A 16,432-nucleotide genomic window follows, 5' to 3' on the forward strand; every position below is an offset into this window, starting at 1 on the left:
CTACTTATCAAGCAGAGGACTGTCAGTAGTAGCACACAGATGTCTGTTTTTGAAGCCAGAAACCCTCTCATATGATAGGAAGACATGAAAAAGCAGATGGACCAAATGTCTAATAATGAGCTGAGTAAAAAAATTCAAGTTTTAACCAGAACAAGGCATTTCTTAATGCACCAAAGTGAGTTTGAACTTTTGCACACCACCCGTTCTAAAGATCTTTGTAAGTGAAATTACACATATTGAATTATGGGTCATTTAGTTTGTAAATTAATGCTAATTACAAAACAAGTTTATCTTTTTATGTTCGAGCATCACTCCTAGAGGCGGTAAAGAAAGAAAAAAATGAAACATCAACCTTGTAACTCATTAGTCTGGCTGAAATTAGAAGCTATTCCTCCAACATAATAAAATCTTTAAAAGCTTTTGTACTCCTGAGATGCTGCTTGGCCTGCTGTGTTCATCCAGCCTCACATTTTATTATCTTGGAATTCTCCAGCATCTGCAGTTCCCATTATCTCTGATACTATTCCTCCAACATTTTGCCTCTTTTCATCAAGGTGTGAATTAATGTAGGAACAAAGTCTATGACCAACGCTATTTGTTCACGAATCAAAGAAAAACGAAGAACTGAGGTTGCTGGAAATTTGAAACAAAAACAGAAATTGTTGGAGAGACTCAGGTCTGGCAGCATCTGTGGAAAGAAAGCAAAGTCAATATTTTGGGTCCAGTGACTAATATTCAGAATATTGTTTCAATGCTTAATTCCAATATTCATATGTGAGGTTGTAAATTTGGCAAGGTCATTCAATCACAGACCCCAACAAACTTCACAGTTGAACCCTGGTAGCTTAACATGATACAGAGTGAGATTCTCGTGCACGCCACACATTTTGTAATCTAAATTAAGTACTGAATTGATAAGTACAATGCCTTTTCATGAAATTCATTCATTTATACTTTAAGTACTCAAACCAAAATTGAAACCCTATGTAAGGCCTTACAATATCTAACCAGTAGTTATTTGCCCTGAGATGGTTCATTTCTTACATGCAAAATGTTATCAAAATGTTATACTAATTATTTTGAACAGTGTGTTTTAGGGATAAATTGCAACTTTGTCAAGGAGATTCATTTTAAGATAATATGAGTATTGGATGTCTGTTGTTAATTTGCTGTTATCAAAAAAGATTTTTCAAGAGCTCTTATTCAAACGTGTTAATTTCTGAATATTGTGCATTAACTGACTCACTACATCAATAGTATTACAAGACACAATTGGTATTATTGATACTAACCACATGCAGCTTGGTGTGCCAATCTTATTATACAATCTTATTGATTTGTTTTGTATTTTATTTCACCTGTACGATTTGATGAATATGTATAATTTTACCTTGTCAGAAATTTAATACAGGTATTTTGTGTGCTTGCACTATTTTCAGAACATGGACATCCAAATTTAAATTTTAAGGAACACGTTGTTTACCCCAATAATAAAAAATTGAAATGTTGAATATTGTTTTGACTCTTGTTTTAGAATTTGCTTTAAAAAGCTAGCCCAATTTGTAATTAAATTCAAACAGGCTTGTTAAAACGATGATGACATTCCTATTTGGAGTTCACAAGAGATCATGCTGAGATAAATATCTGCAGAACATGTGGGACACACAGTTAGAGTGTAAAATGAAAAATATAATAATATTTGGATATAAACTTTCTCTCTGAGTAATTTTTAAGAAGGGTCAATACTCAAAACTTTAACTTGTCTCTCTCTTTAGCAGGACACAAATACTTTTGTGTATTTTCAGAATTTTCTACTTATTTTAGATTTGCAGTCCACAATTTTCATAAATATATGTATGTATTTTTCATGCTCAATATATTTTGACTCTTAAAGTTCTCACTGTTGCACTGGCCATGACAGTGGAAAACAAAAACATTTCTGGTGTGTTGACTTTTCATGAGATGTGCGTTCTGTTAGTCTGCTGGCAGTTACTGGACAACTCCCACTGATAAACTTGACAATTATTTAGTAACACAATGGAATAGTTCAACAAATTGAATAGAGATTGGATTTGCAAACAGAACACATGAAAAGTTAACAGTGTAATATGTGTGTACTGAGCTAGCCCAGTACCTTCAGCTGCAGAACCAACACTGAGAACTTAATAGTCAGCTTAGGAGTCCCTTTGTAATGAAATTGTGGCAATGTCAGAATAAACCTCAGTATTTTGTAACAATAAAACTGAGTAGGTCATTTGGTAAAGAAAATGAGGAACTTTTCACACAATAATGTGTTCAACTCAAAATATTCTGTTCTACCTAAAAATGATACAATCATGAAATTGATATTATTAAATGACTTCATACATGCTAAATTTTCATAATTTTTTTATTGATACTGTAGAATAAAATATTCATATTGGTCACGAATGTTACTGCACTTATGTGATTTATTGTGACTTCTAAAGCATTTTAGTTTTTAAAGGGCATTTTGTGTTAGAAATCTGCATATACTGGAAAGCTGTCAATCAATACATCCTTTTGTTTGCAGAAATGTTTAAACTTTCTCTGATAAGGTTTTAACTCAGTATTGCATATTCCATTATAAAATGTTGCTAAAATTTGTCATTTTTCTGGATTTCCAATTTGTCTATCTTGCTGAAGTACTAAAGGGAGTGAAGGTCTTTGCAACTCATATTTCTTTAAAGCATTTCTAGCCAGAGTCCCTAGATGTAAGTGTTATGAAGGGCAGTGAGTCACACTTTGACATTTTTAACTCACTAATTAAAAGAAATAGGCCCTTAGAGATTGATATATCACAGCAATGCGCCTGCGGTGAAAAATATTGCTAAAGATTCCAAAAATGTGAAGGTTTCATATAAGTCTAACTATAACTTCTTTTCATGCAGCCAATTCTAAGCTTGTGAGATATATTACTATTTTTCATTCCATGTTTTCTTCTAGTTTCTTTTTCTGAACCTGAGTGGAGAAAACTTGTTGCAGAAATTGGATCTTAAAAGTAAAAATGTTCAAATTTCTGATGCTGCAACCAATCACTCTACTTAATGTGAACACTGAAAATTACAAAAAGAAAGGCCAGCAGTTCTGTAATTCAAGTGTTCATTTTACTTGGCTAAATATCTATTTTTGTGTAGTAGATTAGTCAACATTATTTCAAAGTTGATGGATTATGAGATTGAGTCCACTTCAAGTCAGTTGACAAAAATGCCAGAAAGACACATGTACAAGTGATAGTGTAGTGGCAATTAGTTGTGAACATACATTGAATCAGAGAGTGCATCAAAATGTCAGTAAACAGGTAAATAGGTAAGCAGAACAAATTACAGAACAATTGTGCAATTGTATTGAGTTGCAGGACACCTTTATTCATCCTTTGAGCAATAACTGTCTTTTAAGTGTTTCTAATTTACTCATTGTCTAATCTGTGACTTTTAATGTTCTGTGACTCACTGAGAGGTGGTACAGAATTGTAATTCCACACCCCCACCTTGTCATTGTTCTATTTTCCATAAACTCTGTTAGATCTGTACGACTGTGTCAGCTCCAACTTCCTACAATAAATAAATGCAAAGGAATATTTTAAAGGGTGCCCACTCGACACCCTCTTTCTTAGTCATACTATGAAGAAAATATTGACATTGCAAGGAATGGAGGAGTTTGCATCTCAACTGCCTGTTCTCCTAATATAAGAGAAGTTACATGGATAGTTGTGAAAGGCATGAAAATAGTATCATTTAGCTTAATAGTTTCGTAGAACCGTAGTTGTTCAAAAGTACACTGTCTATTTTATATTTGATTTTAAAGACTGATTAAGGAGAAATTTACAAATAGATAATGGATCTAGCACTTACAGCAACATGTATGCAATGGGTTAATTTAGTCAATTTACACAAGATTGCTAGACTACTGCCAGGATTTCAGAGAATGTGGAGGTTTCCAAAGAAGGAGTCTGAATAATCTTTAACAGGGAGAGTTAGGCTCCTGTCTGCCCAGAGCATGTTTTTAATCTCTGCGCTTTGTTTTACCTTGTCAGACGCCTATCTCTGAATTTGGGCTGAGCTTCTGTGTCCCAGTAGACTTCGCTTCAGTAAATGAGACAAATTGGCTGAAGAAGTAAGAACAAATGCACAGCAATTCCTGTGAAAAATATCCTTTGTAAATGACCTGTTTCAAAAGTGATTTGCTTGTATTATTTGTTTAAGCGAAATGGAAAGTTTTGCCTTTGGCTCACCCTGGATTTCAGTGATATAAAGCTTTGAAAAGGGTTATGGGATTTCTGAGGAAAAATGCAGGCCAACTGCAGTTCAGCAGGCACGTCATTTATTTTATGGATTATAAACTTACCTGATAAAGTCACAAATATCTTGAAACTCACTGTAACGCTTCATTATTACCTGGTGCACTTTGCACAATGTTGTCCAAATGAACACAATACTTTGTCAAATGATATGTAGGTAGTCAACTTTCTTCCTTTAAAAAATATTGTTCTGCTTTCTACTACAGGTTTTATTTTCAGTCCTTTTAGGCTTCTCTGTATTGTTAACCACTCCTTGATCCAAAGGACAGTCTAGCTGTTCACTGTCAACTATCTGCCAACATAGCTCTTGAGCCAGCCACAACTAAAATGTCTTGCACTCCTAGTGGGAAGTAACTTGCTTCTAGCTTAAACAAAAGAAAATACCATGTTTGATGAAAATGTGGAACTTAAAGCGGGAAGTACTGAAATATAATCAGCACATCAAGCAGTATCTGTGGAGAGAGAAGAACAGAGTTAAAATTCCAAGTTGACAACTTTTCATCAGAGCTTCCAATGTCTCTCTCTGTTTGAGGAGACAGCTAAGGACAAGATCACACTTCTAAGAATTGAGGGTAGCTATATCCTAATATGCAATTCTAGGCAGATTCTGCTTTCAAATGAAAAAAGATCAGTTATAGCTTGCATAAATCAAGCAACCAATTTATGTTGCCTTTATATGTCATGGCCTCTAATTTGCATAATTTATACAAAATATAGATTACTACATGCATATTTGCATGCATTAAGATAAAACTGAATGGGCTTAGGCTTTCTGTTATTGTTGGAATTCATTCCACTCAAAAGCATAGTTACAAAAATACTTGTGATTTTATAATATGTTTTATTACATATTGCCCGTTGACAAAGGATAATCTATAATCTGCAAGTCTGCAGGCAATATCTTTTCTTTAGTAGAAAGATGAAACTCTTCAATAGATCCCTGGTTTGTGCTGAGTCATCTATGACTCACAGTTCTACATAATAGTTTAATGCAACAGGAAATTTATTGACTTGGTTGGCTATTTAATCCAGGTAAATATTGCCTTTTAAGAAGAAACAAAAGAAAGAAAGAAACAAGCACTAGCAAGAATGAGGTGATGGTTCTATATCTTTATTAAAATCAGATACAGTTCTTGCACTTAATTTTTAATGAGTTACCAAAGCTTTGAAGTGATCATTTGAGGACATCAGGTTCAATCTAAATTGGCCTCTTTTGTGATGTTTTCCATAAATGAATCCCCAGTAATAATCATTTTTGGAGTTACATATTACAGAATGCTGCAGCCCAGGCCAGACCTGCAGATTTCCAATTTGAGATAATGGGAACTGCAGATGCTGGAGAATCCAAGATAATAAAGTGTGAAGCTGGATGAACACAGCAGGCCAAGCAGCATCTCAGGATGATTGACTGTATAGCTTCTGTGGTGATAGGAAAGGTTTTGGATAAATCAGTTTTTAGTTTTTAAAAAATAAGCATCCATTTGGAAATGCATTCCATTCCATTCAAAATCTTTTCCAAGCCAAATTTGTTTTACTTTACACACAGATATGAGCTTGCACTCCAGAAAAGCATTGAGTGAAAGCAACACCTTTTGATGTGTAGTCTTTCAGATGAGAAATTAAGTCAAAGTGTTGTCTTACTTGTCAGGTGGACGCAAAAAAAATCATCGTTCTATTTTACAAAAAAAGCAATAGATTATTCCAGACAACTGGCCAATATTACATAAACAGATTTTGTGGCCATGATCACATTGCCATCTATAGTAGACTAAACTGTGCAAACATGCTGCTGTGTTTCCCGCAATAAAATTACGACTCCACTCAAAAGTAGTTCATGGACTGTAAAACACTTTGAGACATCCAGAGTCTGTGAAAGGCACTATATAAATGCACCTGTTTCTGCCATTTAGCACTGTTAGCAATTCTGTCTACATTAAGATAAGAGATATAGGTATAAAGAAAAGAGTATACACTCATTCTAGGGCACTCATGTTCTTTTTAGTTTGTTATTCTCAATGTTATAAAGGATCTAGGTAGATATGACAAAAGGGTTAACATTTGAATCTATGAAACCACGTCTTGACATGGTTCTGCATAACAAAAGTGCTTTAGCACCAACTACAGTATGACTCAGTGGCTCCACAAACTAACCCTAACTGATAGCAGCAGCTGTACAATCTCTCTCAGACTCCACACGCTGTCCTTAACTGACAAGAACTTCAAATATAATCAAGATCTTGCAGTGTCTGTGCACTAAATACTGCTTGGGCCCCACGTACTAAAAGCTCCATTATTTTAAACTCTTCATAATATATGCCTAATGAAAACATATATAAATCTATTACAGTGACAGCAAACAATTAAATTCAAATAAACTCAGACAAATAGCCCATAACTAATTTTGACATGAATTACTAAATTACTATTCATCTAATAGGTAAATTTGTAAGCACGCCAGAGAAGTTTCTTAACGCGACCAGTTAGTTCCAATTTCTGACAGCAGCATAAGCAAAACATAAATGTTAAATGAATGAAGAAAACTTTGCCCTTACCAGTAATAAAAATAATATGCAAAACACTGTGATAATATCAAAATATTTTTAAAGTGATAAATTTAAGTTGAGGCATTACTGGCAGGCCAGCACAGAAAATCAAATAAAGCTTTATGTGACATATTTCATTGGCAACAGGATTATTATCTTTCAGTCTTTACTACTGTCTATCAGAAACTGCTATAACCAACTGAACATGGAAGGGTTACAAAGCAACATGCTGTGAGTAAGCAAACTTGTACTGTGTTTTCTAAGCCAGTGAACTCATATATGTATTTCAGCCAATTCTTGAACCACCTAATGATTTATTAATGGTTTACAAGTTAGAAAGGTGGTAAAGTGAACGAAGTAACAGGGTGTCAAATCCAATATTGGTAAATCTGTGTCAACCTTCTGAGCATGATGCCACAGAATACTTGCCATTACAAGAATAAAACTGGGAACTGGTTGGAATCAAAACGATGATTAAATATGAAACTGCGCTGCCAGAAGGCATGGGCCTAAGTTGATTAGCAAGAGAACCAGAAGAAATACGAGGTAAAGCTGTTTTTATGCAAGGTGTCACTTGGATTTGGAATGAATTGTTTGAATTAGAGGTGGAGTCAGATCCAAGAGTAGCCTTCAAAAGTGAATTTTATGAATTGTAAAAGAAAAAGAAATGCAGAGATGTGAGGGATTGTGACTAACTGAATTACTCTTTTAGCCGGGAGAGGCAGGGAAAGGGTTGATCGTTCTGAATAGTGCAGCAGGCTGGAAGTGCTTAATAGCATACTTCTACTCCAAATTGTTGGCTTGTGTCTCCAATAATGGTGACAAACAATCCAACCATATCAGATTTTCCTGAACTACTGCTTTTTCCATGTTTCAAGATGTGTGCATATTAACTAATCAAAAGCGCTGAGCAATTTGAAAAATCCTTACAGAATGAATAAGTCCCAGGCTGTTCCTAAATATTGCACCATAATTTTTCAGAATAATTTGGACATTTAAGGGGTCAATATCTGCACTTGAGTTCAAACCTGGAATTGGTTCCAAACAATGGGATTAAACAAAAATATGATAAAACTCTAAATAGAACAAAAATATTCAGAATATCAATATCAAAATATCATGTGATCACATTTTTAAAGAAACATTTATGATGAGGAGCAGAACACCTCTGTTTGGTTCACAATAAACAACTGCACCTCCCAGTCGTGAACCTTTTTAACTCCCCCTCCCATTCCTTAAATGATGTGTCCATCCTGGGCCTCCTGCAGTGCCATAATGATGCCACCCAAAGGTTGCAGGAACAGCAACTCATATTCCGCTTGGGAACCCTGCAGCCCAATGGTATCAATGTGGACTTCACAAACTTCAAAATCTCCCCATCCCTCACTGCATCCCAATACCAGCCCAGCTCGTCCCCGCCTCCCTAACCTGCTCTTCCTCTCACCTATCCTATCCTTCCACCTCAAGCTGCACCTCCATTTCCTACCTACCAACCTCATCCCGCCTCCTTGACCTGTCCATCCTCCCCGGACTGACGTATCCCCTCCCTACCTCCCCACCTATACTGTCGTCTCCACCTATCTTCTCCTCTATCCATCTTCGGTCCGCCTCCCCCTCTCTCCCTATTTATTTCAAAACCTTCTCCCCACCCCCCTCTCTGATGAAGGGTCTAGGCCCGAAATGTCAGCTTTTGTACTCCTGAGATGCTGCTTGGCGTGCTGTGTTCATCCAGCTCTACACTTTGTAACCATTTAAAGCATTGTGTGCAGGGGCTAAACTATTAAAACTCATATCAATTAAATAACAGTGCGAAGTATAAATTTCCACTTCCTGATAAATGATGCACAAGAGGAGGAAATATCAAACAACAGAAAGCTACAGTACAGCTACTGATACTGGCTCATCAGTCAACAAGAGCATAAAAAATAATTAGTTTTGTTAATTTTAGCAGATTTATTTGTACAATGAAAGCTTTAAAAATTGACTGCAAATGCAATAAAAGAACACATTCATGACAAACAAAATAAACAGTGATGCGATTGCCATGATAATTGACCCACATGGCTGATCAAGATGTCTTATAAATCTTTTTATTATTTGTATGTTATGAAGGCAGATTCATGGAGTGGAATAAAGATACACAGATCAAATACATTGCTGCAGTATATTGTCTAATCAATCATATACCCCTATCTACTGATTTGCTGCTTGTGATTGCTATCAAAATGAAGTCACAAATGGGTGCTGTTCCTCAGTAATAGAGGGAGGGAAAGGAGCAGATAAGTTTCCACCATCAAAACTTGTTCACCTTACAGTAAGAAGTTGTTCAACCTGCATCCATTCAAAGTAATGTAAACATTGTGCTGCCCACTTAATTTCCATGACTGTGGCATGCAGCCTTAAACTAAACATACTGTCGAGTGACTTCAATACACAATCATGCAAGGCAAGCACAAGTTAGCACCACTTAAAGCTAGCCTGCAATTCTTTAAAGGATAGTAAGAACTGCCAATGCCAGAGTCAGAGATAACACAGTGTGGAGCTGGAGGAGCACAGCAGACCAGGCAATATCAGAGGAGCAGGACTTACCCGAAACGTCAACTTTCCGGCTCCTCTGATGCTGCCTGGCCTGCTGTGCGCCTCCAGCTTCACGCTGTGTTGTCTCTTCAATTCTTTAAACCAGTTTACAACTTTTGAAGAGGTACTGAATTTTTGCTGTAGCAACCCATTCACCTGGATGGGAAGTGCATAAAAGCAAGAAGGAAGAAGAATAATGGGCACAGTGTCAAAGAAGGTGTTCTTACGTTCTTGAATGCAATCACAGAATCCATACAGTGTTGAAGACGGCCATTCAACCTTTAAATCCGCACTGATTCTCTGAAGAGCATGCCATCCAAACCCAACCACCGTCCTATCCCTGTAACGCTGCATTTGTATTGGCTAATTCACCTTGCCTGCATATTCTTGGATACTATGGGGAATTTAGCATGGGCAAACCAACTAACCTTTGCATCTTTAGACGGTGAGAGGAAATCAGAGCACCCAGACATGGGGAAAATGTCTAAACTCTGCATAGACGGTCACCCAAGGGTGGAATCAGCCCATGGTCCCTGGCGCTGTGAGGTAACAGTGCTAACCACTAAACCAGTATGTTGCCCAATGTTGGAGATTTTATTTCAGAAATGTAGCAAGGGGAAAGAGGTGATACATCTGGAGAAGGTCAGGTAGCTCTCAAACAGATGTGGAAAAGTCATTTAGAACAGCTGGCCATTGAAGGCAAAGCCAAACATTGGTTGGGACATGCATACAGAATCTGAAGAAGTTCCATGACTGACGCAAGTGGACAGGCTGGGAGAATATATTTTCAAATGCCTTTTTCTATTGAATGTATTATTGATTTCAGACAATGGTCAGTGCACCATACCCCCATAATCTCTCAAAAGGAGGAGCAAACTTATCGGATATCCACTCATCCTCATGTACAGCAAACCTCACATCCACATTTCATAGCTTCCATTTGGCTGCAGCATTCAAATATACACATCACCCAAACATATTGCGACAGACTCATCGGCAGGATCAGATTAAGAGAACTTTAGCTGCGAATGGCAATTTTCAAAAATTCTTATAGCATCTCACAGCATTCAGCAATCTGCCCTCTGGCAGGTTCCTGTAATTCATGGGGTTGTGGATGGCATTGGATCTGTGGAAGATGAACTGGCAGCCCCCTCTTACGGTGAAAATATTCAACAGAACTATCATGCAGCATCTACATAGCAGTAAGTCATTCGCTGCAGCTTACTTTGCATTCTGCCGGGGCCACTCAGTTCCTGGCCTCATCAAAGCTTTGGATCAAACATGGATGCAGCTGAATCCCAAGGGTGGAGATGGTGGGTGGGGTGGGGTAAAAGTTATTGCCCTTGGCCATTGTGGTAGCTGATTGTGGCTTCAGGGAGCCTTATCAAAATTAGAATCAGGAAACAGGGGTAAACACATTTCTGGTTATCATCGTATCTAGCACAAAGGAAAATATTTCTGGTTGTTGGAAGTCAGTCAGTCACTTTATCCGTATATCTGTTCAGGAGTTCTTCAGGGTAGTGTCATCTTGACTCCTCAGTTAGGGAAGAAGACATGTCCAAATGCAGTAAAATGCACAAAATATCCAGGTTTGAGTTGACAAGTGGCAAGTAACATCTGCACCACACAAATGCCAGACAACGACAATCTTGAACTTTTACATTCACATGGCCATTTACATTCCTGGCATTACCATTGAGCAGGAAGTGAATTGGACTAGCCATGTAAGGTACTGCAGCTTTAAGAACAGGTCAGAAGCTAGGAATCCTCCAAAATGTAGCTCATCTCCTGACTCCCCAAAGCCTGTCCATCTAGAAGATGCAAATCAGGAATCACTGGAAGGACCTGCTGATATAGAATTTGAGAACTATGACCACATTGACAGCCACTAGAAGCATTACACTTGCCTTGCCCAGTGACCGGAGGTTTAGTTTGAGGAAGTGGCACAATTCCAGGACTATTCCTTTGGTCAATTGCAATAGTTGAAAATACTACTTTTACGTACAGGTAGAAGAACTGCTGTCTGAAGACCCGACCTAAGGGCTCCCCCTTTCCCTGTGCACACTACTTTTCTCAATTGGTTTTAGCTCTGTCCCATTACTGGAAGCAGCTTGTGAAATTTGAACCTTTCAAAAGCCTTGAAACTCCATGTAAAGTCCAGTCTTCCCTTTTCACTGAAAGAACTTCTGTCACTTAAGTAACTATAGCCTGTGTCACAATTATTAAGCTGTAAGTTTACATTGGACAGGAGTCAGCAAGAAACGAAGGTGATGGTGCAATCATGTTCTACGGGGAGGAATGGATATGCCATGATAAGGCTGTAATTCTGTGCATCCTTTCTCCATCTTCTCTTTCATGGTAAAAACACAGGTGAAAGGGTTCAAAGTCAGAATTGATCATATATCATCTTTCAATGGCTGCTGATGTTAAGTCAACATGAGTGAGTGTGCGATATCTTATTCTATCACTTGGTATCTAGGGACCCTGATCTTGCCATCATTCCAACATCTGCTGACCTGTAGTCCATTGCCTTCCACATTCATCAGGTTGTCAGTAACTGCCGCTCCCTGATGGCTGTGGTCTCTTCTCCTAGAAGGAGAAAATGAGTTATAATTATGAAAATGATATTTCATGAGAAGATGGGATAATGACATTTGCGCAGGGCAACTGCAAAGGACGGACGTGAGATTGTAGTAAGATGCGGATGTGTGTGTCAATGCTGGTTATTCAGATTGGTAATTAAGGAGATGCCTTAACTGATGAATAATTGCCACAAATGTAGGTGTGAGAATCACTATAAGGAGATGATGACTGGGCAATCCCTGCCATTCCCTCAACTCACTCCCTCTTCCCATCAGAGGTTAATTCATAGCAAAGGTATCGTGTTTCTAATCATTGACCTCCTATAGCTCTTGGTCCAGGAATGCTTATATTTTAACATTCTGATTCTTCCTTTTAAGTTCCTCCATGGCCCTTCTTATCTCTGTAGCTACCTAATTCAGGCTCACAATCTTCTAAGAACCCTACCTTCCTCCACTCTGGCCTTCTGCAGAACTAACTGCCTCTGCCCCACCATTGGCAGCCTTGCTTTATTTGTCTAGACAGTAGGTTCTTGAATTCTACCTTAAATTTCTCTGTTTCTCCACCTCTCACTTCTCCACTTGGATTCAACTTAAAAACTACTGCTTTGTCCTATGGTTTGGTCATTTGCCCCAAGGCCTCCTTCTAGATTGGTGTCAGTTTCTGCCTGATTATGTTCCATTGATGATGTTGTATAAATGACACTCATTGTTATACAATACTTATATTCTCAATTCTGTTATAGATTTATCTCCCTTGACTATCAATATTTTACAAATTCAGCACTGGTGTCTAAGAAATTGTCATGGAAAGTACACATGTCGCAGAATACTCACTTACTGTGAAACAAGCTCCTCACTTGCTTATTTGCAACTCAAAACAAATGTGGTTTCATTTTAAATTTATAGTTCTGTTATCAGAATAAAAATGCAAAAGTGTGCCTGATAATTCAAAACAATAAACTGGCCAACCCGATGAATGAGAAACTTTAGGGAGTCAAAATTGGACCTGCCGCATCAAATGACAGAGACCTGTTCTTCAAGGGCCTGTTAGAGAAATTGGATCAATGCCAGCCATAAGATTCCCCCATGAGATGAGCCTGAAGCTCTTTGGCAGCTTGTAGGGGTCAGATATTGGCTGTGAGGAAGACATAGCCTTCTGAAGCAATGATGGTGGCCATGATGAAGGAGTTCATTTGCACCTACAGATGGGAATGTGTAGATAGCACCAGGCAGGGGTTGAAGTCCAGCTAAACCATCTGGTCAGGTATGCATTCTTATAACAGGTATCCTCATCCTTCATGAGAAAGAACTGATAGATCATAAAACTTTTAAAACTTGGTAATAAAAAAGCTTTAAAAATCCTTAGAATCTTTAAATAACATTATAAAGCTTAAAACAACTTCAAACATCATTTTGAATTACACCAGCAAAATCTTACTAATCTGGGCCCCCTGTATTTCAGCAATGGAACATCTCTGATCCATCCTAAGCAAGGCCTGCCATTTGTTTCCGGTGGTCTGAAGATTCAAGAATATTCTGGATTCTTGAATAGTAAAGCGATGCAATTGTCTACCTCATGTATTGTATTTTCCATCAAGCAAGCTGGACTTCCAATGTCTGATGTTGTCTGTTTCTAGTGACGCTCCAGCAAAATTAACAAGTAAGTTTTTGCAATGGTATCATGGTGATAAGTGTCAATTTACTGACTTCATCCACCAGTTACCAGATTGACCTGAAATCAGGCAAGCAAATACAAAAAAAACGCAGCTTGTATATACATATCTTGTATATAGTTTATCAATGTAAAGGCAAATATCAGTTCCCTTTTCTCATAATGCAATTCTCTGACACACATTTTCATTTTCTTGCTTTTCTCAGAATCACTTCATGGACTTGACGATATTTCTTATGTCTCAGAGGGTACAACAGGACACATCACTAATGGTATGACCTGACTAGGTCATTATACCAAAGTGTGGAGCTGGATGAACACAGCAGGCCAAGCAGCATTTCAGGAGCACAAAAGCTGACGTTTCAGGCCTAGAAGGGTCTAGGCCCAAAACATCAGCTTTTGTGCTCCTGAGATGCTGCTTGGCCTGCTGTGTTCATCCAGCCTCACACTTTGTTACCTTGGATTCTCCAGCATCTGCAGTTCCCATTATCTCTGATCACAATAGGCCATTATACCCCTTGATTATGACTTATCTTTGACTTTTAATCAGTGTGAATTAAAATCTCCATAATTTTAAACATTAGTCTAAAATTATTATTTCTGTGGTAAATTAATTTTGTAAATTTTGTCATAAATCTATCATCTCCATTGCAGAACCCCTATTATAATTGGCATATTAAGGTCAAAATGCTTTGCTTAGAATTAAGACTTCGTATTTTCCTTTTTAATGCTGATTGTAGTTGAGTTAAAATTAATAATTATCACCCCAAAACAGCTTGGAGTGCTGCAATATGTTAATCAAACCATTATGATTCAGTAGAACAATAATGTGCATTTGTACCTCATCTTTTATGTGGAAAATGTCTCAAGGCACTAAAATATTGATTAATGCATCACAGCTTACCCATAGAATCCATAGAATCCCTACTGTGTGGAAACAGGCCCTTTGGTCCAACAAGTCCACTCCAGACCTCAGAGCATTCCACCCAGACACTTCTCCAAAAAACCCACCTAATCTACACATCGTTAAACTCTACAGGCAACTTAGCATGGTCAATCCACCTAGCCTGCACATTTTTGGACTGTGGGAGGAAACTGGAGCACCCAGAGAAAACCCATGCAGACTCGGGGAGAATGTGCAAACTCCACACAGACAATTGCCCAATATGGCAATAGAAGGAATCAAATAAAATCATACCATGGCATAGTAACAGTGGTGTTAGGGGGAATAGCAGAAATTCCAGTTAGTGGTTGATGGGTACCAGACAATTCGGATTTTACTCTACTTTCTTATAATCATAGCAAAAATGCGCTGTCAATATTTGACTTGTATCAACTGATTGTCTACCTGAGATTTTTAAGAAGGTCAAATATTGACCTATTTGGCGAGGTTAAGTTGAGCTCATGTATCCATCAGTAAACAAAGCTCAGGTTGAACAGAAAAGGTTATAAAAGGTGGTGAAGCTCTGATCTGTACCTTCTGGTTCATTATCAACTTCTGGAGATATTTTTGAAATAACCTGTTCAGAGATGTTATTACATACCTCTGGAGTCAGGGAACGTGAACCTGAGCCTGCTGGTCCAGAGGTAGGCTCTCACTGCAGCACAACAGCCCATTTTATATGTTATAGAAGTTACATATTGGGATGAAATACACCTTGGGATCATCAAGTTTGAAAAAGTGACAAGATGAAACTCGACTCTGCAATACATATAGAGCTATATTTCAACAGCTGCTTTCGAGCCTTAAAACAAAGACAGGGAAAATAGATTTGTAAGCAAGAACAAGAAGACATTCTACCTCTCTTGCTCTGGCTCTTACAATCTTGAAGTCAATTTCCAGTAAAAAAAATAGCAATTTGGAAAAAAACAACCGTTCACTAAAGGTTATCTGCAAACTCTGTCACTGATGAAGAAACAAAGCAACAGCTGAACAGACAGGACACAGGTCATTCTCACAACTCAAGGACCATAAGAACTTTAAACTGCACTTTCCTTTTAAATTGAATTGAATTAGCTTTGTTGTCACATGTACTTAAATGAGTGTAAGTGAAAACTTTACAGGCAGCAACCATCTTAGGTACAAAGTACCTAGGTACAGATTCTTCAGTGCATGTTCTTAGGAAAAATAATGGAAAAATGAAGAAATAAAGAAGTCCAGTATTACAGATTGTAGGAATAAATTAGAAAATAGAAAAATAAAACATTCAAAACACAGCCCTTTCAGCCCAATTCACTCTAGTACCTAGTTTCCAGCCTCCACCAGGCCTTGACTCCAGGCTGTGCTGGACTTCATTTTGGGCTGACTGTCTATGTGATATACGCTTCACATTCTTTTTAAGCTAGTTACTAATATTTGCATTTGTGTTTTATGTCACATTTTTATTATTTTCTCAGGATTAGAATAAATAGTAAAATTTCTCTTTCTTTCACTCAGGAGAGCCATATAATTTGGTTTCTTCATCTCCATCCAGCAGACCGTGTTGTAATTGAAGTGTGAGAGTGTCAGTTAAATAGAAATAAAATATATCTTCTGTGACTGACCGAGAGGGTTTTAAAAAGAGGGAGCTGATTTCCCCTCCTCACCTTGCTTGAACATTGTCTGGTCATAAAGGACAATAAATTTAACAATGGATGTTAATTGATCCTTTTAAATTGATGTGTTCAGTGATATTATTACACACCTTAGGGAGTGTGACTTGAGCCCAGACCTCACAATATTACTGCAACACAAGAATCC

Source organism: Stegostoma tigrinum, chromosome 19, assembly GCF_030684315.1.
Source record: "Stegostoma tigrinum isolate sSteTig4 chromosome 19, sSteTig4.hap1, whole genome shotgun sequence".
In the NCBI taxonomy this organism is placed as follows: Eukaryota; Metazoa; Chordata; class Chondrichthyes; order Orectolobiformes; family Stegostomatidae; genus Stegostoma; species Stegostoma tigrinum.